General features: G+C 41.2%; 1 protein-coding gene across 2 annotated transcripts in view; it reads left to right on the forward strand.

Annotated features, from left to right (window-relative positions):
• The first annotated feature begins 423 nt into the window (after positions 1 to 423).
• Positions 424 to 26227, forward strand: part of PHC2 (polyhomeotic homolog 2) — a 102709-nt gene continuing 76905 nt past the window's right edge. Inside the window, exon 1 of one of the 2 annotated variants that reach the window (XM_082649256.1) lies at positions 424 to 514. The gene's annotated coding sequence lies outside the window, so the exon portion shown is untranslated. Of the gene's footprint in view, positions 515 to 1099; positions 1312 to 26227 lie in introns of those variants that run through there. The other variant, XM_082649257.1, reaches the window with a different exon arrangement.

Below are 26227 nucleotides of genomic sequence, written 5' to 3' on the forward strand. Positions count from 1 at the left end.
TCCTCTTTCCCTTCTATCAAGTGGGGTTAATAGTCCCGACATCACAGGGTTATCCCGAGAATCATATTCTGCAGAAAAGTGTTAGGCACGTGGTAAATGCACGATAAATGTCTGCTGAATCTGAATCCTTCTGAGAGGAGCCAAATTCAGCCCCTCTCCTTCCGCGGGGTGGGAAACGTGCGGATGCCTCCACAAGGAGCTCAGGTAGGGGAGATGCTCTGTGCCTCCCCACTCCCCCGCCCTCCCAGCCGTTGCCGTGGCCACCGGTTCAGGCCCGGAGCAGCACCTGGGCGTGTTCAGCCCAATCCCCGCCTTTCCAGAATGACCATTGGCTGGAGACGCCACGTGATGCACGCTGGTATGCTAATATATGGTAATCGCCCCCACGCCCCTCCTCCCCAGGCCTTGGCCGAGTAGCCAGCAGGGTGCGCGGCGCCGAGCCGAGGGGGCGGGCTGAGGGGCGGCCCCCGGGAGAGAGCGGCCAGGTGGAGGAGGAGCGCGAACGCGACCGCAGGTAACGGGCGGGCGCGTGCGCGCTGGGGCCGGCTCGCGGCGGACTTGCAGCGCGCGGGGCACTTGGGCCGCAGCTCTGCCGGCTTAACCCTTTGGGCACCCAGCTGTCACGGCCGGGCTGGGCCGCGCGGGGCGGGGCATTGCCGTGGGCACCGGCCGGCAGGCGGCGGCGGCCCGACCCGGGATCCGCGGTGGAGGCCGAGCAGCCCAGACCGGCGGATCGACCGGCCGCAGCGCGCCCGGGGGCCGAGACGCAGCCGAGGCTAGGGCTGCGGGGCAGCTCCGAGGCCAGGGCTTGCGGGAGGCTGCGGGGTAGCTGCTGAAGTACCGGCACTCGCGCTGTTTCTCGGGTCGCCGAGCCCCTCCCGCGCAGAGGCCCGAGCCTCAGCAGCCCGTGGCCTTGCGCGGCCTGCGTCTCCTCCGCGCATCCCGCAGAGTGCGAGGAGACCCAGGGGTCGGGCCTGACCTCGGCGCCCCCTCCCCAGCCGCGACCTGACAGTCCAGCCGCCGGCACTTTTGACCCGGAGTCAAGCTGGGGCCCCGGTGGGACGAAGGCAAGAGTGGTGCTTGGGGGCCACCAGCCAAGGGACCTGGGGATTGTCGGTGCAGGGAGGAGCGGACAATCCCCTAAAGGAAAGGCAGGCCCCACGATTTGCCAGGTTTCAGAAGGAGGGATGCCCAAGAAAGGCACTGGCCCCTTGTTTTCTGTGCTGGGTGATGACCTGACACTCATGGGAAAAGGTCACTGCTGGACACCTGGATCGGGTCTGTCATGTCCAGAGGAAGCGGCTGTTTTGCGTGAGTTTCTAACAAATTTTTTATAAGGCCAGGATTAAATTCATCTTTCTCCCTCATCCTCCTCCGAGGTCTGCTACAGAAGTGTGTTCTTTTAATTACCCACCCCCCTCACCACCAATTCACTAAGATTGGTGGCAGCATTAGGCTTACAGTGTAATTTAGCTTTCACTACAATAGAAATGGTAGGATGGGCCATGTGCCACTAATATTAAGCTTGCCCTGGGAGCTTCTCGGAAGTGTGTGTGTGTGGGAGGGGGGATGTTTCTATCACCAGTGCAGAGGAAAAACTGGCTAATGTGCCAGTGATATCAGTAGAATTTCCTTTATGAGGCTAAAGTCCTTTCTTCTAAATCAAGGAAGAATGTGGTTACACATGCAAAGTACCAGGAACCAATTTGATTTTTGCAAGTGAAGTGCAAATTGCACTTTCATGTTGCTCTTGATGTCTTTTATCACACAACAACAAACTCTTGCTGTTTGCCAGGCACTCTGCTATGTCTTGGGGATGCAAAGATGAATAAGATAATTAGTCCTTGTCCTCAAAGAAACAGTGGGAGAAACAGAAATAAAATTGCCAGTAAAAGTGATAACAGCATAATAGATGTGTGCATAAAGAAGCACAGAGGAGGGAACAATTTAGCTGTCTGAGAGGATCCAGGAAGGCTTTCCAGAGAAAAACATGTTTAAGATCTTGAAGGATGAATAGGAGTTTGCCTTGCAGAGAATATTGGGAAGAACAGGAAGGGCAGCCAAAGCAGAGGAAACTGTGAATACAGACACTTAAGGAGCATGGTATCTCTAGGCAATGGCTTTATAGTGCAGCCATGGCCTTTTTCCTTTCTCGATAAAGTAACCTAGAATTTCTAATTCCCACCACATTTTCCAGTGAAAATGCGGCTGTAGCTCCAAGGTAGAGGGGTGGAAAACTGGGCATAGGTATGGCGCTAGAGGCATCATCCCAGGAGGGCAAATCTAAACCATACAATAAGGGAGTAATATGGGTCATACCCAGGGAAGCCATGCTGAATGTCAAATCTGTGAGGTCAGATTTGTGAGACCTTGGGAAATGAGTAAGCAGATCAGAAGCTGGAAGGATCTGGACTGTGATATGGGTCAGGACAAGCAGTTTGGGACTGAGACCATGAATCATGCAGAGGTGATAGAACTTGCTGTTAGTGGTGCCAGCCCTGGAGAGCGGGGGCTGGATCTGACAGCTTAAAGCAACTGCAGAAAAGGACAGCACCATCTCTTCAATAGACTATTTCCAGTACTTCCTTCTTTCTGTTCTCTTTCCCTCCTTACTATTATCGTCTTTTGATCCAGTTTCCACTCGTGACTCACTTTTACTAGGCTTCTTTTACTAAGGTCTTAGCTACCAGAGCAAAGAAAATCCTGTTCTGCTGCCTTAGCCTCCACTTCTAGAACTATAGATAGTCCATTTTACCTCATAAGCCATCAATTCAGCCAGCCTATTTTTACTTCCTGACCATTTGGAAACAGAGCAAGGATGGGCCCAGAGGTGGTAAAGTAGACCTCATCCCCAAAACTCACCTAATGTTTGATTCAGATAACAGCCTTTTAGCTTTGCTTGAACCAAAATTTATTTTTAGAATGGATCATGGTGAATTTTTGGCAAATACCCCATCTTGAACTCAATTACAGATCAAGCCTCATAAAGAACGTGACACTGGGGGGATATGCCTAATGTGGTCTGCTGAGATTGACAATTCCTAAGTGCTGGAGAATCACGGGTGCTATTTAAGCAGTCTTCTCAATCAGCATGTTTACTGAGCACCTGCTTGTGTGTAAATACTGTGCTGTATTTGTGCTTTGGAAGAGATAGGAAAATGAGAGGGATAGTGTAGTCTGGGGATTATTCTCAGCTAAACAAGGATTCAGATCCCAGTTCTATCAGTTACTTGCTGTGTGACTTGGACATGTTATTTGACTTTGTTTCTTTATCTGTTATAATGCCACCTACTTCGTATACTTGTGAGGATTCAGCGTAAAGCAATTCTTCTGTAAATTTTCAAAGTGCTAAAGGTATGATATTATAGGAGTTGAAAAAAGAGAAAGATCATTGTGGACTATGATTATCCAGGAAGGCTTTTTTCAGAGACATGGTGGATTTTGTTATATAGAGAAGGAAAGTGGGAGGGATTTCTAGATGGGGAAAAAAATGTTCATAAAACACAGGACCGGAATATGGAAGAAAGTTTTCAGGGGTCAGTTGATAAAACTGACCAATGTGGCAAGATCAGAAGGTTTAACTAAAGAAGTTGTAAGATTGGAAGGGTTGCTTGAAGCCAGATTTTAACAGGCATTAATGCTTAACTAAGGAGTTAGAACTTTATCCCGTATGATGGAAAGTCTGAAGATGTTTGGTTAGGGAAGTGTGTGCTTATAAAAGTAGTATTTTATGAAGATTCTCAACAACAATGTGGAGAATAAACTTTAGTAGGGATAGAAAGAACTGTACAACCAATTAGCAGGTTATTTGAATAGTTTAGATATGAGGGGGATAAGGGGTTGAATTCGGGTGATGGCAGTGAAAATAGAAAGAGATAGGTTCAATGAGTATTATAAAGGAAACATGAAAGGACTCTGACTGATAGATATGGAGGACAAGAAATTAGGAAGAATCAAATGTAGCCTTGAACATAGGTGACAAGATCAACAGAAATAGGACAGACAGAAAGAAAAGGCAGTTCGGGAGAGAAGAGGAAAAGCCAAGTGCTAGATCTCTTGAGGTGATACTGGAATTTATAAGTGGATGGATCCCCAAAATATTTGGAACTGGTGGGGGGGCCTAGTGTTCAAAAGAGAGAAGTCAGAGAGTCTTATACGTAGGTGATAATTGAAGCCATGAGATTAGCTTAGTTCCCACTTAGTTGTTAGCGGTATAACAGCATAGAAATAGAGGTGTAGAGGACCAAGGCTGGAAAGTGGAGATTGCCCACATGCAGGGAGGTAGGAAGAAGAAATGGGGTCAGTATGGTGAAAAATAAGGAATATCAGAGAAGCAGAAGAACCATCTCATTTATTCACCCAAAGAATGAATTCTCTTCACGATCATTTATTTATGTACCTGATAGATGCAAGGCCTATTAGACATGCTCTTAGCCGTGAGGGTATAGTATCGCAGAAGTGAAGCAAAGAGAGGGTTTCGAGCTGGAGGGATTGGTCAGCAGTATGAAATGTTACAGAAAAAGTTGGGAAATGTCCATTATATCCCAACAGGGATCATTGGTGACTTTTTGAAAATAATAGCTTCAATTCCATGGGGGATGGCCATAGGGATATTAAATGCCAGATTAAAGAGGATGGGGTCATGAGATGTGGGTAAGAAATGGAGACAGCATGTAGATCACCCTTTGTATGTTTGGCAGTAAAAGGAAAAGAGAGAAATAAGAAAGAGGTTAGAGAAGGCGGAACAGTCAAGCAAAAGATTTGCTGTTCCCTACCTGCTTCATTAATTTAGTTGCCCTAATATATCATTCTCATTCTTTCATATCCTTGATAGCAGTTCAGCAATTCATTTCTTAAACTTACTGCTTTGAGATTTACCTGCACGTTTCATTTAACAATAATAAGATAGCTACCATTTATGGAGTGCTTACTGTGTGTTAAGCACTTTGTATACATTCTATTCATTATCCCATTTAATCCTCACAGTACAGGATTACAGCCATACAACCTCTTGGAAACATGGAGCGGCTAAATAAACTGCCTATGATTGCATAATTTTTTAAATAAATTTATTTATTTATTTATTTTTGGCTGCATTGGGTCTTCGTTGCTGCACACGGGCTTTCTCTAGTTGCAGCGAGCGGGGACTACTCTTCATTGTGGTGCGCGGGCTTCCCATTGCGGTGGCTTCTCTTGTTGCGGAGCTTGGGCTCTAGGCGCGCGGGCTTCAGTAGTTGTGGCACACAGGCTTCAGTAGTTGTGGCTCGCGGGCTCTAGGGCACAGGCTCAGTAGTTGTGGCACATGGGCTTAGTTGCTCCACGTCATGTGGGATCTTCCCAGACTGGGGATCAAACCTGTGTCCCCTGCATTGACAGGCAGATTCTTAACCACTGCACCACCAGGGAAGTCCCTGCTCACATAAGTAATGAGGGGCAAAGATGGAATTTGGACCCAGCTCTGACTCTCAAGCTCAACGAAAGGACCATACTATGCTGTCCCTGAAGGCAGGGCCAACTTCATGGGTATGTGACCTGTGTCGCCTCCCAGGGCCCTGCATTTATAAGGGCTCCACACTCAGTTTAATGCTCTGTTGTTGCTGTCTTGAAATTCTTAATAATTTTTTAACAAGGGGACCTGCTGTTTCGTTTTGCACTGGGCCCCACAAATTATGGAACCAGTTCTACCCGAAGGTATCAATATTCCCTCCTAAAGCTGGGAAAACATTTTGTGCTGTGTAATTCCTTTTGTTTGCATAGCCTAAAGTCCTTGCTGCCTCATAGTACATGATCACATTTTCCTGTCTTCTCATTTTGGACTCCTGGTATAAAGGGCAAAAGGGAGATATTTGGAATTTCAAGTATAGAGCCAGTATGAAGAGTAGAGAATAAAGAGGCAAGGAATTATTTACCCAGAATGGCTTCTGGAAACTCACCCATCATATCATGAGAGAATTATTGGATAGAGTTACTGTCCTGATTGTGTTGTTACTCCCAATTTAAATAAGAAATGGTTAATTTCTATTTCTTGGGTAGTCACATGTTCCCAATTGGTAGGAAGCTAGGAAGACCATTTCTCAACCTACTGAAACAGAAATTGGGGTTGAACAGGTATAATACAAATTGCCCTGATCTGATGCCTTTTTAGCCAGACTGGTGCCCATACCAGGCACTGTCCAGCAGGTTTGAACCATGTGGCTCTGTTCACCACATTTGCCTTGAATGTTCATGTCCCACTCTTCCCTTTTTGGCCCATTCTATTCCTTCATCTACCTGTATGGATCATGAAAACGAGAAGCGCTTAATTCTCCATATTGTCTCTCACTTTTGCTTTATAATCACTACTTGGAACTGACAACAAACTAAGTTTTTCTGGTTTTCATGGTTATTGCTCTCTCAAAAATAGCATTTACTCATCCCCAGGCTCCTCCCACTCCGGGTCTCTCTGAGTAATCATTTGACCAGGTGCTGACCAAGTCCTGACACCACTTGATACTAGCTGACCACATGACCAAGTCCTAACACCTAGATTCCTTTGCATAGGTTATCAGGCAAGATTGAGTTTTTGTTGCCATCACCAGCGTCATTCACATCCCAGAATAAGAGTGCTTACTCTCACTTTCTGTCCCCATCATGGATCAGGTGAGCCTAAGAATATGTGAGATTAAAAATATGAAGAGGGCTTCCCTGGTGACGCAGTGGTTGAGAGTCTGCCTGCCGATGCAGGGGACACGGGTTCGTGCCCCGGTCTGGGAAGATCCCACATGCCGCGGAGCGGCTAGGCCCGTGAGCCATGGCCACTGAGCCTGCGCGTCCAGAGCCTGTGCTCCGCGGCGGGAGAGGCCACAACAGTGAGAGGCCCGTGTACCGCAAAAATAAATAAATAAATAAAATAAAAATATGAAGAAATTTAGAGTATGCCCTATGGTGTACATCATGAAAGCGTCTAAGCAGCCAGGTGTTCTCTGTGGTCTCCTATTTGTGCTGCTGGCATAGCCTCCATAAGGCTCTGTAGTAGTCATTGCTATGGAAAAATTATCAAATTTATCAGCTTAAAACAACAAACTTCTGTGTCTTTTAAGATTCAAGTATTGTGGGGCTTCCCTGGTGGCCCAGTGGTTGAGAGTCCACCTGTCAATGCAGGGGACTCGGGTTCGAGCTCTGGTCCAGGAAGATCCCACATGCCGCGGAGCAACTAAGCCCGTGCGCCACAACTACTGAGCCTGCGCTCTAGAGCCTGTGAGCCACAACTACTGAGCCCAAGTGCCACAACTACTGAAGCCCACGCGCCTAGAGCCCCTGCCCTGCAACAAGAGAAGCCACCGCGATGAGAAGCCCACGCACCGCAACAAAGACGCAATGCAGCCAAAAATAAAATAAAAAGATAAATAAATTAAAAAAGAAAAGGTTCAAGTGTTACATCTCAGAAGCATTTCCCAACTCACTTTTAATGAATTGGTATCCTTCCTCTCTGATCTTCTGCTACGCTTTAACATCTCATTATAGCACTTACCACATTGTTGTAATTGCTAAGGACTCTGTCTTTTCCTATCCATAGCTTCAATTCCTAAAACTGTTCTTTGAACATAGCAGATACTCAATAAATGGTTGTTGAATATACTTAAGAATGGCTTGTACCTTTATATACTTTTTACTCTATTCTTTAGAAAATATATGTATACTGTGAAGTAACTGGCTTTATGCCCTACGATACATACAGCCTTCATCTCCCTATCTAGAAGCTCATGTATCATGGTTGTTGAAGGTGTAAAGAAAACATCGTAGAAGTCAAAGCCTTCTTGACTTGCCAGCTTACCTTCTCCAAGGAGGACTTCTTGAGCCTGTTTCTGTCTGTAAGTCCCTGCTCCATCCATACTCTGAAACCAATTCTGGCCCTTGTAGGAAATTATATAATGAGTCCCTAGCCCAAAGATACTTGATTCAATAACGAAGCCAACATTGGTTCGCTAGCTAAATATCTTTATGTAAGCAGGATCTGGGTCTGACTTATCCACTGCTATATTCCCAGCACCAAGCACTGTTAGATGCTCAATAAATACTTGGCGAATGAATTAATGATGCTCCATTCTCAATATTCATATTCCCATTCCTTCACCCAGGTCCTGAGCTCTGATCACCCAGAATCTTAGGCCCGAGTTCATCATTTCACAGGGCTCAGACTTTCTGTGTTGGTCCTTGACTTATCTCTTCCTGCACCTTATCACAGCTGATCTTGCTTAACTCAGAACTAAGTAAGGTACCTCTTCCTCTCTTGATCTTCCTATCTAATAATATTGGCCAGATGCCCTTTAGGAGAATCTTCTTTTCCTTACCTATAGCCAGAAATATCCAGCATGCATATTTGATGTGTTTTAAAATTTTTGAACTGAAGAGAATTACATTCAGTTTTGGCCAAAAGCCGAGTTCCAAGATTTTGTAAGTTTGTTCAACTGATTAACTTGTAAGCTTCAGCAGTTCAATGCAAATTAGTTTTTATACCAACCGGCAAATCAAGGGAGGGGAGGGAATTAAGTGAGTGTGTAAATATGGTTACCAGGGAAACTTTTCCTGACAGAAGAGGGAACCTCACAGGAATTTGTGCAGGCCCAAGAAACGAATGTAACCTGACCTTTCTGTGTTCTCTTTCTGATGGGGGAAGAGAAGGACATAGAAACCATGGGTACAGATAAAGGTGGCTTTAGGCTTTTCTAGAGACTTGAGGAGTTAAGTTCTCCCTCTTGAAGCGGGACTGAATATTTTCTCTAGGGGAAAGGTGACTATTATAAGGCACCCGTTCCTTCTGAGGAAACATCTGGAAATGCGGAGCTTCTCTGAAGCTGTCTGTGAAATAGTTTTCATTCATTCAACAAATATTTATCCAGCAGGGAATATGCCTATAAGAGTTGGAGAACAATATGAGGTTATTGTACTGCACCTAGTGGATGTTCCTTAAATTTTGTCTAAATTAATTTTTTGAGTGGAGGGTGATATGGACTTAAATATTTAATGCTTTTTTAAAGCATAAATTTCTGTAGAAAAAGCATAAACACAATTGTATCTTCTGCCGCATCTCTATTCCCGGATGATCACTCCTGAGAAGAACCTAACTCGTTGATCCATAAAGCCACACCCCAAGGTGGATGTCATCTAGTGACAGTGTCCTCTAAATTGTAGGTGTCGTACAGTGAAGGACAGATCCATCTCCACAAATCCATCTCCTTGATGGCCCAGATCACAAGAGAACCTTCTGATTTTAGCTAAAAACGGTGGGTGGTTTAAGGTCTATTCTTGGCTGTAAAATGCATTTGGATTGAAATGTGCAACACTGCCCCATACCCGAGGCCTACTGTTCAGTGTCTCTTTTTATACTTGAATATACTGGAGTTTTGTACTGTACACGGTGCCTTTCACTGGGCTGCAGAGAAGCAGTAGAGGGTCATGGTTAACAGCACAGACAGGAGAGCCCGCCCTGCCTCTACCCTTCATTAGCTGTGATCTTCACAGCCCTTCAAATCTTCACCCTCTTTGTGTTCCATCTTCTTGTGTATATGGAGATAATAATAGTACCTGCCTGGAAGGATTGTAGAATTAAACAAGTTAATACGTGTGAGGTGCATAGTAAGTACCTTTTACTATTTCCTGTGACCTCCTGGATATAGGGTCGATTGCATTTCAGGGAGGAGACTGTTGAGATACAGAAAGGTATGATAACTTCCCCAAAGTTGTACACTAAATTTGGGCTCAGATGATTTTCATCCTTAATTTAGCACTGAAAATTCCCATTCTACGTAGTAAGAGACAGAGAAAATGAGAATTAGAGTATGAAAGAGGAACTTGGCTTTTGGAGCATTTTGAAATAGGGGTTACTTCACAGAAGATGGGGACACTAAAGTGTATGAAGATGAAATTGCTTTCTCAAAGGCACAATGAGTGTGAGAAATGGTTGGGAATAATATAAGATAGGGACTATTATACTGGGTCAGGCCTGTAGTATATCCAGCCTCAAAATCTGTCTCTGATCATGGTAACAAGGGACAATTAGAGGGGAGTATTGTAGCTGCCATCAAGATAAAACCTTCTAATTATAGGGATGGACCTACCCATCCCTAAGTGTCTTTTAGTATCCTGCCATGTCTTGTTCACCCAAGTATTTAAGCTTTATTTCTACTTTTGGTCTTTAAAATCTGTTCGTTTTTTCCACGCACACTTTTAAAGCTTCTGTACCCACATACTAATAGCTAGGGATATGAAGAAGACTCGAACCCAGTCCTGGCAGCCCAGAAGTTTATGAGGGAAGACAGACATGGAAATATCGATTATGGTATCGTACTTAGTGCCATAATAGAAGTAGAGACAAGGTGTTTTGAAAGCTTAGAGGTGGGATCACCTAGCTCTGCTTAGAAGTGTCACCTTCTGGAGAAAGATACATTTGAGATGAGGAGTCCCTCAGGCAGACAGAGCACCTCAGAGAGGAGGGGCAGCATGTGCAAAGGTGGGGCGTGTGTGTGAGAGCATAGTACACATGGGGGGTTCCAGTAACCCCACATGACGGGAGCATGACGTATGACTCGGGCAGGGGCAGAAACAGGCTGAAAAGTAGGTCGGCGTCAAACACAGAAGGCTGGTTTCCAGGCTAAGGAATTGGGACTTCGTGTCAGAGGCCATGGGGAGCTGTTGAAGCGTTTCAGGAGAAACGTGATCAGATTCTTTTCAGAGCTTCACATCCCCAGTGTGGAGGCTGGTTTGGACAGGAGTGAGACAGGAGACAGAACCCTGGGATGAGAAGGGAACCTCTAGCTCAGCTTCTCCTCTACTGCCAGTATTTTTACTATTGCATATGTACATTTACATTTGTTCCTTCAACCCAGATTTATTGATGACATGCAGGGTACTGGGCTAACTGCTAGGGATGTAAGATCAACAACCATCCGTATCTTGGAATGGCTTGCAGTGTTTTCTTTGTCCTGAACCAAAGCTTTCTTGAGTTTTGAGCTTTCCTGGTCTATCTTCTACTTCATCTCAGTCCCAGTGCTGGTGTCTGGGGTGTAAAAAGGAGTTGGTGTGTGTTTATCTTGTCTGTACTCTTCATCATTTACTGTCCCCATCATACCTCCTTCCTCTCAATCCTCTCATCTCTCCAGAGCGCAAAGTTCCAATCATTTAATGAATTCCTGTAGAAAATGAATCTATTACATCCCTTTTTTAGACTTTGCTATTTAAATTCTTAACTTTCTCTTGTTTCCCCCAAACCTCAAGTGCTGTATGTTAGCACCCTTGGTCACACATTAAACTCTTTGGACCTTACTTCCTGTCCTTTACTGGCTTATAAAATCCTTACTTTCTTCATTCTTCTTTTCTTGTTTCCTCAAAGATGTACATACCAGAATTGCAGATTGCATTATTGACTTTGCTTTTTCTTTGTGGTGTTAGGGCCTTTCACCCATGAGATCACAGTCCTTCTTAAAGGGAAAACTCCTCTACCCCTGAAAATTAATAAATTGAAGATGAGACGATATTTCTATTTGTAATAGAATAGAAGATAGAGTTTTATGAGAAAGAGTAGTATTTATTACATAATAATAAATTATGATTATAATTTACCGAGTACTTATTACATATGCTAATTTCCATGCTAGGACATTATGTGAGTTCTTATTTAATCCTCACAGCAACTGTAGGAGGCAGGTACTCTTATTACTCCCATTTTACAGGTGAAGAAACTGGCTCCAAAGGGTGAAATGATTCGTCCACCGTCATATCACTAATACAGGCAGGTCTCGAACTCAGGCCTGTCTGATTCCAGAAGCGAAGTTCTTCACTGCTGTGTAGTGCAGTGTAAACGTGCAGGGTCTGAGAGGGGGTACCACGGTCATTAAGAGTGAGCCAATTATTTTCAACCTTCCTTTAGTTATAACTATCATCATCAAATCTAGTTTCTCCCAATTTTCTTGATTTTAATAGTCATTTTAATAAGCTATTTTATTTGGATCACAAAACGGCACAATAAGTTTCTAGTAACATTCGCCCCTCCGCAAAAAGTCTGTAATGTTTATCATAATTTTAAAGGTTTGAGTTTGCATGTTATGTTATAGAGGTGTTATAGTTCACTGTGGATGCTATGCTGACAGTTTTGGGACCTACCTCCAGGTGGATAGATTGTGCCTTGGAATATATTTGCATATCCTAACAGGTTTGTTTTAGAGAGAACTAAATGTCCTTTCTAAAAAATTTTTTTTTAATTTTTATTATAGTATAGTTGATTAACAATGTTGTTTATGGGCTTCCCTGGTGACGCAGTGGTTGAGAGTCCGCCTGCCGATGCATGGGACACGGGTTCGTGCCCCGGTCCGGGAAGATCCCACATGCCGCGGAGCGGCTGGGCCCGTGAGCCATGGCTGCTGAGCCTGCGTGTCTGGAGCCTGTGCTCCGCAACGGGAGAGGCCACAGCAGTGAGAGGCCCCCGTACCGCAAAAAAAAAAAAAAAAAAAAATGTTGTTTATGTTGTATTTCCACACAAGATCAATCTACCCCGGTGATGAGTGTAGCAGGCTGAATGATGGCTACCCAAAGATAATTAGGTCCTAATCCCTGGAACCTATAAACAATACTTGTAAGGAAAAAGGGTCTTTGCAAGTGTGATTAAGTTAATGATCTTGACATGGACGATTATTCTGGATATCTGAATGGTCCCTAAATGCAATCACACATGTCCTTATAAGAGAGAAGCAGAGGGAGAGTTGACACACACAGGAGATAACATAACCACAGAAGCAGAGATTAGAGTGATGCGACCACAAGCAAAGGAAAGCTGGCAGCCACTAGAAAGTGGAAGCGTCCAGGAATGGATTCTCCCTGAGAATTTCCAGTGGTGTGGCCTTGCCAACCCCTTGATTTTATCCCAGTAAAACTGATATTGAACTTATGGCTTCCAGGACTATGAAACAATGAATTTCTGTTGTTTTAAGCCACAGAGTGGTAGTTTGTTATGCCAGCCACAGGGAATTAATATAAGGGGAATAGTTACCTCTTGTACTACTTAGTTCATTTTGAGGGCAAATATCATGACTTAATAAAGGTGACAACCAACTAATATAATGTGTATGATAATAATTATTTCAGCAAAAACTTGTGTAGTGCTTACTATGTGCGAGGCACTATTATAAGCATTTAAATGTATTTACTCATTCAGTCTTCATAACAACCACATGAGGAGGTTTCTATCATTATCTCCATTTATAAATGGGAGCTTTGAAGCACAGAAAAGTTAGGTAACTTGACCAAAGTTATATAACTAGTAAGCAGTGGGTCTAGGACCTGAACTCAGGCACTCTAGCTCCAAAAGTCCACTTTGCACTTGGGAGGCATTCAACAAAGGACACTGGGACAATGTCTAAAGCCTTTTCAAGCCTCTGGCCGCTTCCTCTCCATGTTTTCTGCTGTGTTCACTGCATTTGTCTTCCTCCATGTGTTGTGTTGTTTGTCTTCCTCCATGTCCTTTATCTTTAATATCTTTTCTGTTTTAAAAAATATCCCTGTGTGGTTTTGGTATTAGAGTACTTCAGGTCTCCTAAAAGAGTAGGTAAGAGTTTCCTTTTTCTATTTTCTGGAAGAGTTTATATAGAATTGGTATTATTTCTTTCTTGAATCTTTAGTAGAATTCACCAATAAAACCATCTGGTCCTGGAGTTTGCTTTGTGGAAAGGTTTTAACCAAGGATTCAGGCTCTTTGCTAAATAAAGGGCTCTTTAGGTTATCTGTTTTTTCTTGAGTGAGCTCTAATAGCTTATGTCTTTCAAGTTATTTGTCCATTTCCCCTAAGTTGTTTACTTTACTGTCACAAAGTTCATGATATTACCTTATTATCCTTCTAATGTCTGCAGAATCTCTTTCATTCCTATTATTGATAATGTGCCTTCTCTCTTTTATTTTTCTCGTCAGTCTGACTAGAGGTTTATCCATTTTATTGATCTTTTCAAAGAACAAGCTTTTCATTTTGTTGATTTTTTTCTCTATAGTTTTTCTGCTTTCTATTTCATTGATTTCCACTCTAGTTAATGTAGAAGCTGAAATTAATAATTTGAGATCTTTTCTAATATAGATGTTTAATGCTCTAAAATTTCTTCCGAGTAATGCTTTAGCTATATCCTATAAATTTTGATATGAAATGTTTTTCATTTCATTTGGTTCAAAATATTTTCTAATTTCCCTTGTGATTTCTCCTTTGACCCATGGATTACTTTGAAATGTGTTGTTTTGTTTCCAAATAATAAGATTTTCTTAATAGCTTTCTATTATTGATTTCCAATATAATTCTTGTTCAAGACTTCTGTATCTTTATTAATTTTTCTGACTACTTGTTTTACCAAGTACTAGGACAGGAGAATTGAAATTTCTAAAAGTGTAAATTTTTCTTTTCCTCTTTTTAGTTCTATCGGTTTTAGCGTCATGTGTTTTGAAATTCTGACGCTGAGTGTATACACATTTAGGATCGTAGGTCCTCTTGATGAAATCACTTTAAAATAATCTTCTTTTTCCCTGGTAATATTCTTTGTTCTGAAGTCTACATTGCCCTATATTGATTTGGTCACTGCAGCTTTCCTATGGTTTTTGTTTACATGATATATCTTTTCCACCCTTTTACTTTGTGTGTGTGTGTGTGTGTGTGTGTGTGTGTGTGTGTGGTACGCGGGCCTCTCACTGCTGCGGCCTCTCCCGTTGCGGAGCACAGGCTCCGGACACGCAGGCCCAGTGGCCATGGCTCACGGGCCCAGCCACTCCGCGGCACGCGCGATCCTCCCGAACCGGGTCACGAACCCGTGCCCCCTGCATCGGCAGGCAGACTCTCAACCACTGTGCCACGAGGGAAGCCCCACCCTTTTACTTTTAACCTATATATATATGTGTGTGTGTGTATGTGTGTGTGTGTGTGTGTGTGTGTGTGTAAATATATATATAAGTATATATATGTCTTTTTTTTTAATTGGGGTATAGTTGTTTTACAATGTTGTGTTAGTTTCTACTGTACAGTGGAGTTCCCTGTGCTATACAGCAGATTCTCATTAGTTATCTATTTCATACATATTAGTTAGTATATGTTTGTCAATCCTAATGTCCCAACTCATCCAACCCCCTCCTTTCCCCACTTGATGTCCATACATTTGTTCTCTACGTCTGTGTCTCTATTTCTGCCTTGCAAACGGGTTCATCTGTACCATTTTTCTAGATTCCACATTTATGCATTAATATACGATATTTGTTTTTCTGACGTACTTCACTCTGTGTGACAGTCTCTAGGTCCATCCACGTCTCTACAAATGACCCAATTTCGTTCCTTTTATGGCTGAGTAATATTCCATTGTATATATGTACCACAGCTTCTTTATCCATTCGTCTGTCGAATGGCCATCATCAAAAAATCTACAAACAATAAATGCTGGAGAGGGTGTGGAGAAAAGAGGACCCTCTTGCACTGTTGGTGGGAATGTGAATTGATACAGCCACTATGGAGAACAGTATGGAGGTTCCTTAAAAAACTAAAAATAGAATTACCATATGACCCAGCAATCCTTAAAAAGCTAAAAATAGAATTACCATATGACCCAGCAATCCCACTACTGGGCATATACCCAGAGAAAACCATAACTCAAAAAGACACATGCGCCCCAGTGTTCATTGCAACACTATTTACAATAGCCAGGTCATGGAAGCAACCTATATCTCTTTATTTTTAAAGTGGGTTTCCTTTAGAAAGCATTTAGTTGGGTCTTCCTTTCTAATCCAGTATGAAAATTTCTGCCTTTTAATTGGAATGTTTAAACAATTTACATTTATTATAATTATTGATATGTTTGGGTTTAAATTGACCATCTTGCTGTTTGTTTTCTATTTATCCCATCTGTTCTTTGTTCCTTTTTTCTCTTTTTTGCCCAAGTTTGGATTATTTACATTTCTTATTTATGACTTCATTGTATCTTTATGATCGGTTTATTGCCTATGTCTTTGTTTTATCTTTTTTAGTAGTTGCTTTCATGTTTATGATATACATCTTTAACTGATCCTTGTTTATCCTCAAATAATATTAAATCACTTTATGTATAGGGTAGAACTTTAAAACTATATACTTCCATTTATCCCCTCCTGTCCTTCGCACTATTATTATATATTTTATTTAATATGTTATTTTTGTGTTAAATAATCAGTTAACTTTTCAAAATAAGAAAACATGACTTTTTTATTTATCCACTTATTTATTGTTTGGACACCCTTTTTTTCCTTTGTGTTTCCATCTTTTATCAATTTCCTTTAGCCTAAAGAACTCTTTTAATATATTTGGTAGTTCAGGTATGACAGAATTAATTCTTTCAGTGTTTTTCTGTTTTAAAAGTTCTATTTTACCTTCATTTTGAGAGAGATTTTTGCTGAGTAAAGAATTCTCAGTTGATGGGTTTTTTCCCTCTAGGGCTTTAAAGATGTCTATTCATTGCCCACTGGCTTGAATACTTTATGATAAGAAATATGCTTTAATTCTTACCTTTGGTCCTCTGTAATGTGTCTTTTTTCTCTGGCTGCTTTTAAGATTTTCTTTTTATCATTTCGGCAATTTGATTATGATGTTCCTTGGAATTGTTTTCTTCATATTTATTCTTCTTGGATTTGAGCTCCTTGGATCTATGGGTTTATAATTTTCATCAAATTTGGAAAAATTGTAGCCATTATTTCTTCAAATTTTTTTTCTGTCCCCTTCCTCTCCAGATCTCTTTTCTTTCAAAAACTCCAAATTCATGAATGTTATATTGCTTGATATTGTCCCACAGACCACTGATGCTTTGTTCATTTTTATTCTGTCTAATGTCTATCTGTGCTTCATTTTGGATAGTTTCTAATACGGTGTCTTTAAGTTTACTGATCTTTCCTTCTGAAGTTCCTATTCTATTGTTAATCTAATTCAGTGTATTTGTAATTTCAGATGTTATAGTATAGTCTCCAGATGTTTAAGTTTTTTTACATTTCCTTTCTCTTGTCCTCATGTTTGTTTTCCTCTACTTTGTGTGGAACATATTTATTGAAGGTGTTTTAATATCCCTGTCTGCTAGTTCTTCCATCCTTGTCATTTCTGGGTATGTTGTTATTTATATTGTTTTCTCCTGGTTAATGAGTTTCTTTTCCTGCCTGGTAATTTTTTATTGGATACTGGACATGGTTAATTTTATATTCTTGGTTGCTATATTTTGCTTTGGAACGTAGTTAAGTTACCTGGAATCAGCTGGATCCTTTCAGGGACTGCTTTTAAGCTTTGTTATGGTGGGTCCAAAGCAGTCTTTATTCTAGGACTAATATAGCTCCCACTGCTATGACAATACCCTTCTGAAGATTCTATCTAATTCCTTAAATGTTACAAGGTCTTTCTACTCTGACTGATGTGAACACAAACTATTCCCAGCCCTGTGTGAACTCTGGGAATTGTTCTCCTAACTCCTTTATAGTGGTGTTGAGTAGTTTCCTCTCATGAGTGTGAAAATTTGTACTCGACCAAAGATTCCAAGGAGGCCTGTCTATAAATATAACTGTGGAGTGTGTGCCTCTCTGTCTCTTTCTCCTTCTCTCTGTTCAGCACCCTTCTCTGTGGTTCTCTGTTTCACAAATTCTAGCCATTTTGACCTCCTGGATCTCTCATCTCAGTCTCTTCAGCCCAGTGAGACCACTGAGCTCTGTTTGGGTTCCCTGTCCCTGCGATGCATCCTGGAAACTCCTCCAGGCAATAAGCTGACACAATCTCAGGGCTCACTTTGTTTCTTTTTTCTTAGATCACAGGCCTGTATTGTCTGTCAACCAGCGTCCGAAAGACATTGCTTTATGTATTTTGTCCAGTTTTTTAGTTTTTTGAGGCAGGAGGGTCCCTGTTTCTCCAGTTTTTAAGTGAAAGTCTCTAACATCTTTTCTAGGGACTTTACATATTGATTGTAGGTTCCTTTCTTTAAAGAAACTCTGTCACTTCAGACACGGTTTTTGGATAGTTAAAAAGCAGATCTGTATTTAAAGTAACAAAGTCATACATCTAGATAAATCAAAATAGTGTTTAGGGGATTTAGAGACTAATTCATTGTTATTAGAATGGCAGGGAGTCAAAAAGGAATTTCCAAATAGGGCTGAGGCTGCCCAGATGGTGATTTACTGAGGTTCCATGGTTGTACAGAGCTGTAACCAGCTGAGTCTTGGCTTTAATAAGCCCTTTAACTGCCCTACTATCTGTTTAAATTCCTTCTTTATCGATGGTCTTCAGTGTTTAAATGTTCAGTTTCATGCCTCATCCGAATGTTCAAACAAGGAGTAAAACAGTCGGAACCATTGAGGTAAAGATCAAAACTACAGTGAGAAGGTCAAACAAAGAAAACGCTAATAGTGTTTAAACTGTGGAACCCTCCACCAACTACTGACCCAGAATTAATATTTTTCTCGAAGTCCTTGCTGCCCACACTGAAAATAAGTGAAGCCAATTACAACAGTCTAGCCTTGGGCCAGGTTATGGGCAATAAATCAAGCTCAACTATTAACCTTTCGTGTGTGTGTGTGTGTGTGTGTGTGTGTGTGTGTGTGTGTGTGTGTGTGAGAGAGAGAGAGAGAGAGAGAGAGAGAGAGAGAGAGCACGCTAGCGAACATGGTGGCAGGGGTGGGGGTAATACATGTGCAAATATACATGCTCACATATTTATTTAGCATCTTACATGTGCCAGGCATCTTACTTAATCTTCACAATAACCCTATAAGTTTGGGTTTTAGGTATTACATATTAGGTATTCAGTGAAAAAGCTGAGATCCAGAGATACCAAATGACTTGTTCAAGTTTTTCCACCACACCATGCTACTTCTCGCAATGCCATACTGTATTCCCCTCAGTAGCACCATCATTCTGTTGTCAGTAGGCCATAAACACAGCCTTGGGCCATTCATGTTGCAATCATGTACTCTGGGCCACAAGAGGCATTGTAAGACAGAGTTGGATGGATAATCGGTATCTTTCATTAGAAAAAGAATTTAAAGTTCATAATTTACGTAGAGTAGAACAAAACAACAATAAGGCAATAAGGACAGTATATTATTTTCCATATAGGCCAATTTAACCGAAAAAGCGTGATACATTCGTAATACCATACCACCTGTCACTCAGAGACAGACCTTTTAGTTTGAGGTTGTAGTCACTATTAGCAAAGCCTGGCAGTGTTTGCAACTCTGTCTTTTAAACTTATGATCTTCATAAAGAGGCTTCATATTTGAGATTGCTGTCATGGAGTGGTTTTTCTGTGGTTGTTTTGCAGCTACACCAAGTTCATATAATTTTATCTGCTTTGCTGGCAGCTTCCTTGATTTAGCTCATGACGAAGCTACCTCAGTCTCCTGCTGTAGTTTTCTCTGCCTATGCCCTCTCCAGTGTTGGTAGACTGGCTGTATTTCAAGACTTCAGTATTTGATAGTAGGTTCAATAAATACTTGTAATTTAGCAATGCTAGTTATCCTATTATTCTTGCTATTTCTGGTACAACTTTGATTATAACTACTTAAAACTCCATATGTAAAGTCCCTGATGATAACCCAAGCTTCTTCTTTAAAGACATAAATGCTACCAGTCTTTACTTTGTCTTATGGATATCGGTGCCTTACTTTTGAAGTCTACACCAGTTTTTAAAATTCTGTTTTTGAATTTGTCAGTGAACATGCTGTCCTTCACATACAAGAATGATGGTCCTGATGCATCATAGTACTCTTTCGAGTTTCGTTTTCTACTACTAGAGATAAGCTGCACGGAACTTGAGCATGTGCAACTTATCTGGGTAGGGGCTGGGTAGGGTACATATATCTGAGCTCTATTAGCGAGGTTCTTTCCAGTGTGAAATGCCCTAGCCTGTATAAGGATTAGATCTACAGCTTTGATTTTATTAGACAATCAGCATTCATGCTTTTTATAGAGAGAGTGAGGACTAGAATTCACATCTTATTTTTTTCTACTCCTTCACGAAAATTTAGGATGAAGCTACTGGTAATCGAATAGAAGAAGAGAAATGACGTTAGTGTTTGGGTATCTGTGTATAGTAACACCTTGATTATTAAGTGACCGTATAAGTAATAGTTTAGAGGAACGCTCCAGGGCCAGACTACGTGGGTTTGAATTCTGGCTCCTCTGTTAACTATTTGAGTCACTTTGGTCAAGTTACTTTACCTCTTTCTGTCGTTGTATCCTGTGACTTTGATAAATTCACTTTAGTGCTAATAGGGTTTTTTGGTAGACTCCTTAGGACTTTCTACAAATACAATCATGTTGTCTTCAAATAAATACAATATTACTTCTTCCTTTCCAATCTCTATGCCTTTTTTCCTGATTTATCTAGAACCTTCAGTATAATATTGAATAGACAATTGAATTGTCGTTACCGGTCTTAGGGAGAACACATTTGGTCTTTCACTAAATAAATATGATGTTAGCTGTAGGTTTTTGTTACGTGTCCTTTATCAAATTGGGGAAGTTTTCTTCTATTCCTAGTTTACTTACAGTTGTCGCGATTGGGTATTGAATTTTGTCAAATGCTTTATCTTCATCTATAGTGATCATCATATGATCATCTTTATTGTATTAATCTGGTGATTTCCACTGATTGATTTTTGAATGTTAAATTTTTTCTTAATGTAAAAACAAGGAAATAGAGATATTCCATACATATTTCTGTGCATTTTGGGGGGAACTGACAATATCTTAAGGTAATTTAAAATCTCTAGGCTTATTCCCTAGTTGTCTCTCAATTATAAAACTATATGTTAAAGACATAATAATCAACAGTAATACACCTTTTGAGGGGTAAACAAATGATTATATTGAGTCTTCCTGATTGATGATTTAAATATATTTTAGTGAAATCTGAATCAGTGTAAGGATAATATAATATTTATGCTGACTTCCTGATCATTAACTTCTCCCATAATCCACAGAAAAATAATCTTAACTCTTTTGAGATCTTATCTTTTAAAGAAATGAATATACTAGATAATGAAGCTAGCTGGGTAATACATAATTGTTGAGAAGTAGTTCACTGCATATTTAGAAATTATTTTGGAGTAGTAATCATAATAAACAGAAGTTTCCAAGTAAAGAAAGTCTTGGTTCTTCATTAGGTGATAAAGAAAAAGAGGACCCCCATAGTTGGTGCCTTGATTTATCATGCTTGCTTTTTAACCATGACCATAATATCATGTTCATTCTCTTTATAGGAAGGTATTTTTATTGTTTGTTACTAGGTATTTCTGGGGCTGCTTTATTATAGTGCCTGTTATTTTTGTAAAGAAGCCATTCAAATATAGTAAGAGTGATTCATCCCCTCCTACTGCCAGTTCCAGTCCCACAAATGGAAAAGCACTGAGGGGGACCTTGGCTGATTTAATCTTCCATTAAGCTTCTATTTGCATAGCCCATGGTCTCTAAAGGCTTAGTCTGCCGTTGCCTCAACCGACCTTTTGTACAAATAAAATTGAATGAAACAGATGAGTGAATAAGTGTGTCTGGAGAGCAGCTCCGGAGTCTCACTGCCCCCGCTCACGTGCAGAGCAGTGTTTCCCAGCCCTCACTGCACACACAGGGCCCGTGGGGTGAAACCCGATGAGGTGCTCTCATCGACTCCTTTACAGGATTGGCCTTTTCAGCCTCAAGAAGCAGCATGACCCGTTCCATTCAGCTGCTGCTCTCAGCCCATTCTTCAGCTTCTCCTCTCACGTTCCCATGGAGGGAGGCTCTGGGCTCGTCCTGCACATGCTCCCTGAGCGAGTCATTCACAAAGACAGTCTGCTCTCCAAGGCAAAGCTGCAGTCAGTGAGGCAGCAGACAAGGAGCCATGCCAGCCAGAGGGGGAAAGGAAGACACATTGAAGATGGCATCAGTGCAGTCATCCCACAGGGGCTTGAACTGAGCTTGGATGTTTTTCCTGGAAATTCCAGCTTGTTCCAGGCATTTGTTTTCTCTGTAAAGGAGCGAGGGCAGGTATGATTCCCTCCAGGCAGGAGAGGCAAATAAGCCTTATTGAGCAGCACTGCACAGAATTACTAAGTATAGAACAGACCAGCCTTCTAGGAACAATACATGAAGTCATCATAACAGTAACTTTCCCCTTGGGTATTCTCACAAAATATTTTTATCTAGTTTGGGTATAAGAGATAACATAATGCCATAAGGATAGTTTAAAATGCAGATTATTTGGAGGTTTCCCTGGTGGCACAGTGGTTAAGAGTCCGCCTGCTGATGCAGGGGACACGGCTTCGTGCCCTGGTCCGGGAAGATCCCACATGCTGCGGAGTGGCTGGGCCCGTGGGCCATGGCCGCTGAGCCTGCACATCCGGAGCCTGTGCTCCGCAACTGGAGAGGCCACAGCAGTGAGAGGCCCACGTACCGCAAAAAAAAAAAAAAAAAAAAAAGATTATTTGGTAGAAAATAATCACATTTGAAATATGTGATATTTTGTTACTGTTATGTGGGTAAATTTCTGGATTTTAGCAATCTGTTTTCAGTTCAACAAATACATGTATTGTGAGCCACCTACCCACTGCTGATGGCTAAATGTTACTCTTTATGCTGGGCGGCGAGAAAAGCTGTGTATGAACTGAGCATGACAAAAAGATGGAATTAGGAGACTGTAGACGTCTCTGCTAATTAGATGGACTGGACCTAGAAACGGCTGGTGTGAGGTGGTGGATTAGACGTATCCATAAGGGAAAGGAACTCTATTTTATATCAATCAATTTTTTCTTATTATAAAAAGAATATATTTTCATTCTAGAAGATTGGTGCTGGGGTAGGGGGTGGTGTGGATAAGCAAAGCCAAGGGAAAAACCCCTGCTATCCCACCACCCCAAAGTGATGCCGTTAACGTTTTATTTTAGATCCTTCAGCGAGTATATGAGGGAGGTCTGACTTGTAAGCTGGACATCGCTGAACAGTATCAGACTCCGTATTTGTATTTACCTACTCATGCATCCTTGCACTCTGATTAAATCCTCAAACTTGATGTAAAGTCGTTTTCATTACACACATCCCTGTAAAGCAGATGTGCAAATACCAAATTCACACAATTCAAACTGTTATTTTCTTTTTCGGTTAATGTTTCAAATATGTTATCCCTTCAGCTTATAAACAGAGTCTGACAGAATGTGACCAAAATAAACTAGTTGATTACCTTGCTCTTCTGTTTAAAAGTACTCTAGTGGCTTCTCATCCCTCTTAATCTAGGAATTTTCATCTCTGGTAGTGGTGGGCTAGATAGTTAGAACCACTGAGGACAGCTCTAAAGGTTGAGAGAAATATTCTTTTTAATTTTCTTAAATGTATTGAAGAGCTAACAAAATAGCAAGATTTGTAGACCTGAGTCAAAATCTAGGGTAAAGCAAGGACCCAGAGATGTAAGCTGAGCACTCAAAGCCTCCTTTTCTCTAAAGACATTTGCTAATCTGGAAGAAATATCTGTGAAATCAAACTGGGTTGTTGGTAGCCTTACAGGGCAAGAATCAAAACCTAGGTAAGAAATCTAATAAGCCCTCCCCTTTGTAAGCTGGGACCATGAAGAGCTATACCTTCAGAGTAAGAGTAAAGTGAAAGTAAACCAGCCCTGGAGCAGTTCAGACTTGTTGACACAGGTGGTCCAGAGAACCTCAAACTTTTATTAACTCAGACCAGAATGAATACTAGTCATGTCCCCTGGTGCCTGGCAGAAGCAAAGGAAAATCCTTTCTGGAGGATTGTGCCATTATCCTAAGGACTCAATCTCAAAAATGATTTTTTTTCCAAGTATAATGACCAGTAGTCAAAGATAATTAGTTCCAAAAAATAACAGGCTACCCTGAGTAATAACCAATAGAGAGAGCAGACAACACAAAGTCCCACAAAAACTTCAGGTAGGGGTTCCCTGGAGGCGCAGTGGTTGAGAGTCTGCCTGCCGATGCAGGGGACACAGGTTCGTGCCCCGGTCCGGGAAGATCCCACATGCCGTGGAGCGGCCGGGCCCGTGAGCCATGGCCGCTGAGCCTGCGTGTCCGGAGCCTGTGCTCCACAACGGGAGAGGCCACAACAGTGAGAGGCCCGCGTACCGCAGAAAAAAAAAAACAAAACTTCAGATATTGCGGTTATTAGGCAGACTCTAAAACAACTGTGTTGACTACATTTAAAGGGTTTTTTTAATGAGCTTGAAAATATCTGCAGGAACAGGAATCTATAAAACATGTTGTAAAAGATTGGAAAAAGAACTAAATAGAACTTCCAAAACTGAAAAATACAATAACCGAAATTAAGAACTCAGTGAACATATTAATCAACAGATTATACACAGCTGAGGAGAGAACTGAACAGTAGATCTAAAGGACGTAACCAGAATGCGAGAGGAGATAAAATGATAGAACATATACAAGATAGGATAAGAGACATAAAGGATAGAATAAGCCCTAACATGCTTTTAATGAGAATCCCAGATGGTGAGGAGAAGCAGTTTGGGACAGAGGCATATTTGAAGAGATGATGGCTGCGAACTGACATAAAACACCAATCCATAGATTCAAGAAGCCTAATGAGTCTCAAGCTAGCAAATGAAAAGAAATACACACTTAAAATACATCATTGTAAACCTGCAGATAACCAGAGACAAATCTGTGATAAATAAATAGATTATCATCAGAGAAGTAGCAGTTAGGCTGATGGCTAATTTCTCAGCATCAACAATGGAAGCCAGAAGACCAAGGCTTCCATAATTCTTTCTGCAGATTGTTTGCTTTCCAAGGACCTCCTGCCAACAAGTTAGTGGAGGCAAAATTCTAGTCCTCATTCCAGTCACCAGAACCTGTGCCTCGCTCTGAGCTGCTTCTGCCCAGAGAAAGGGGTGCCTTTTTCTAATTCTCACAAAGATATCTTCCACTTGCCAAGCCATGTGCCAGTGGGGCAGCATCTACCCACAGGAGGTACCCTGTTTTAACTTGTGTAAATCACCAGAGGAGCTAGCAGGGGTTCTGCAGAAGAAAGTAAAATAACTTCATGTGCCTCTTCTAGTTTTGAAGCTACACATTCTTCCTTTCAGTGGACCCAGGCAGAGGAAGACAGCTCTGGAAAATTAGAGGTATTTTGAGGCAAACAAAAACTGAGAGTTTACTACTATTACATTAAATGTGAATAGACTAAATGTTCCCATTAAAAGACAAAGATTGTCACACTGGATTATAAATCAGTTGTCTACTATTTACAGTAGACTACCTAAAATATCAGACAGTATTTCTCAACTGAGGGTGATTTTTGTCCTCAAAGGGACATTTGACAATGTCTGGAGATTTCTTTTGTTGTCATAACTGGCAGGAGGGCGTGTACTATTGACAAGCAGTAGCCTGGGGTGCTGCTAAACTACAGTGCACAGGACTGCCCCCTTACAACAAAGAATTATCTGGCCCAGAGGGTCAGCAGTGCCAAGGTTGAGAAACTCTGATATAAATAAACAGAAAATTTGAAGAATTAAAAAATGGAAAAATGATACACCATGAAAATATACAACAAAAGGAAGCCAATAACAGCTATGTTAATGATAGGCAAAACTATCTTAAGTCAGAAAACATTTCTAGAGATAAAAGGTATTACTTCAAAAGAATAAAATTTCCATTTATCAGAAAGATATAAGAATTTTAAATTTATAATTACCCAATAAAATGGCCTCAAAATGCATAAAGCAAGAATTTGCAAGACAAAAACAAATTCACAATTGAGGTGTTTTATGTTTACATTTCTCTCATGGTATTTGATATAACAAGCAGTCAAAAAAACAGGATATATAAGATTTGAATAACAGCTAATTTCACTGATGGGCATTTATAGACTCCCATACTTAACTATGGAATACATATTCTCTTCAAGAGCACACATGGATCATTTATCCAAGTTGACCATATATATACTAGACATACAGCTAGTTCAACACATTCCAAAAGATTAAAATTGCACATAACTCTGCTCTCTGACATTGGTATCATTAAGAACAATAAGAAAAAGGTGACTGGAGACACACACTGTGCCCCAAATATTTCAAACTTAAGCAGTACACTTCTATGTAACCCATGGGTCAAAGAACAAATCACAGTAGAAGTTAGAACTGAATGATAATGAAAAATACCATATATAACAAAACTCCTGGGGTGTAAATAAAGCTGAGTTAAAGGGTTTTTTATAGCTTTA

Source organism: Grampus griseus, assembly GCF_964374135.1.
Source record: "Grampus griseus genome assembly, chromosome: 1".
Classification (NCBI taxonomy): Eukaryota; Metazoa; Chordata; class Mammalia; order Artiodactyla; family Delphinidae; genus Grampus; species Grampus griseus.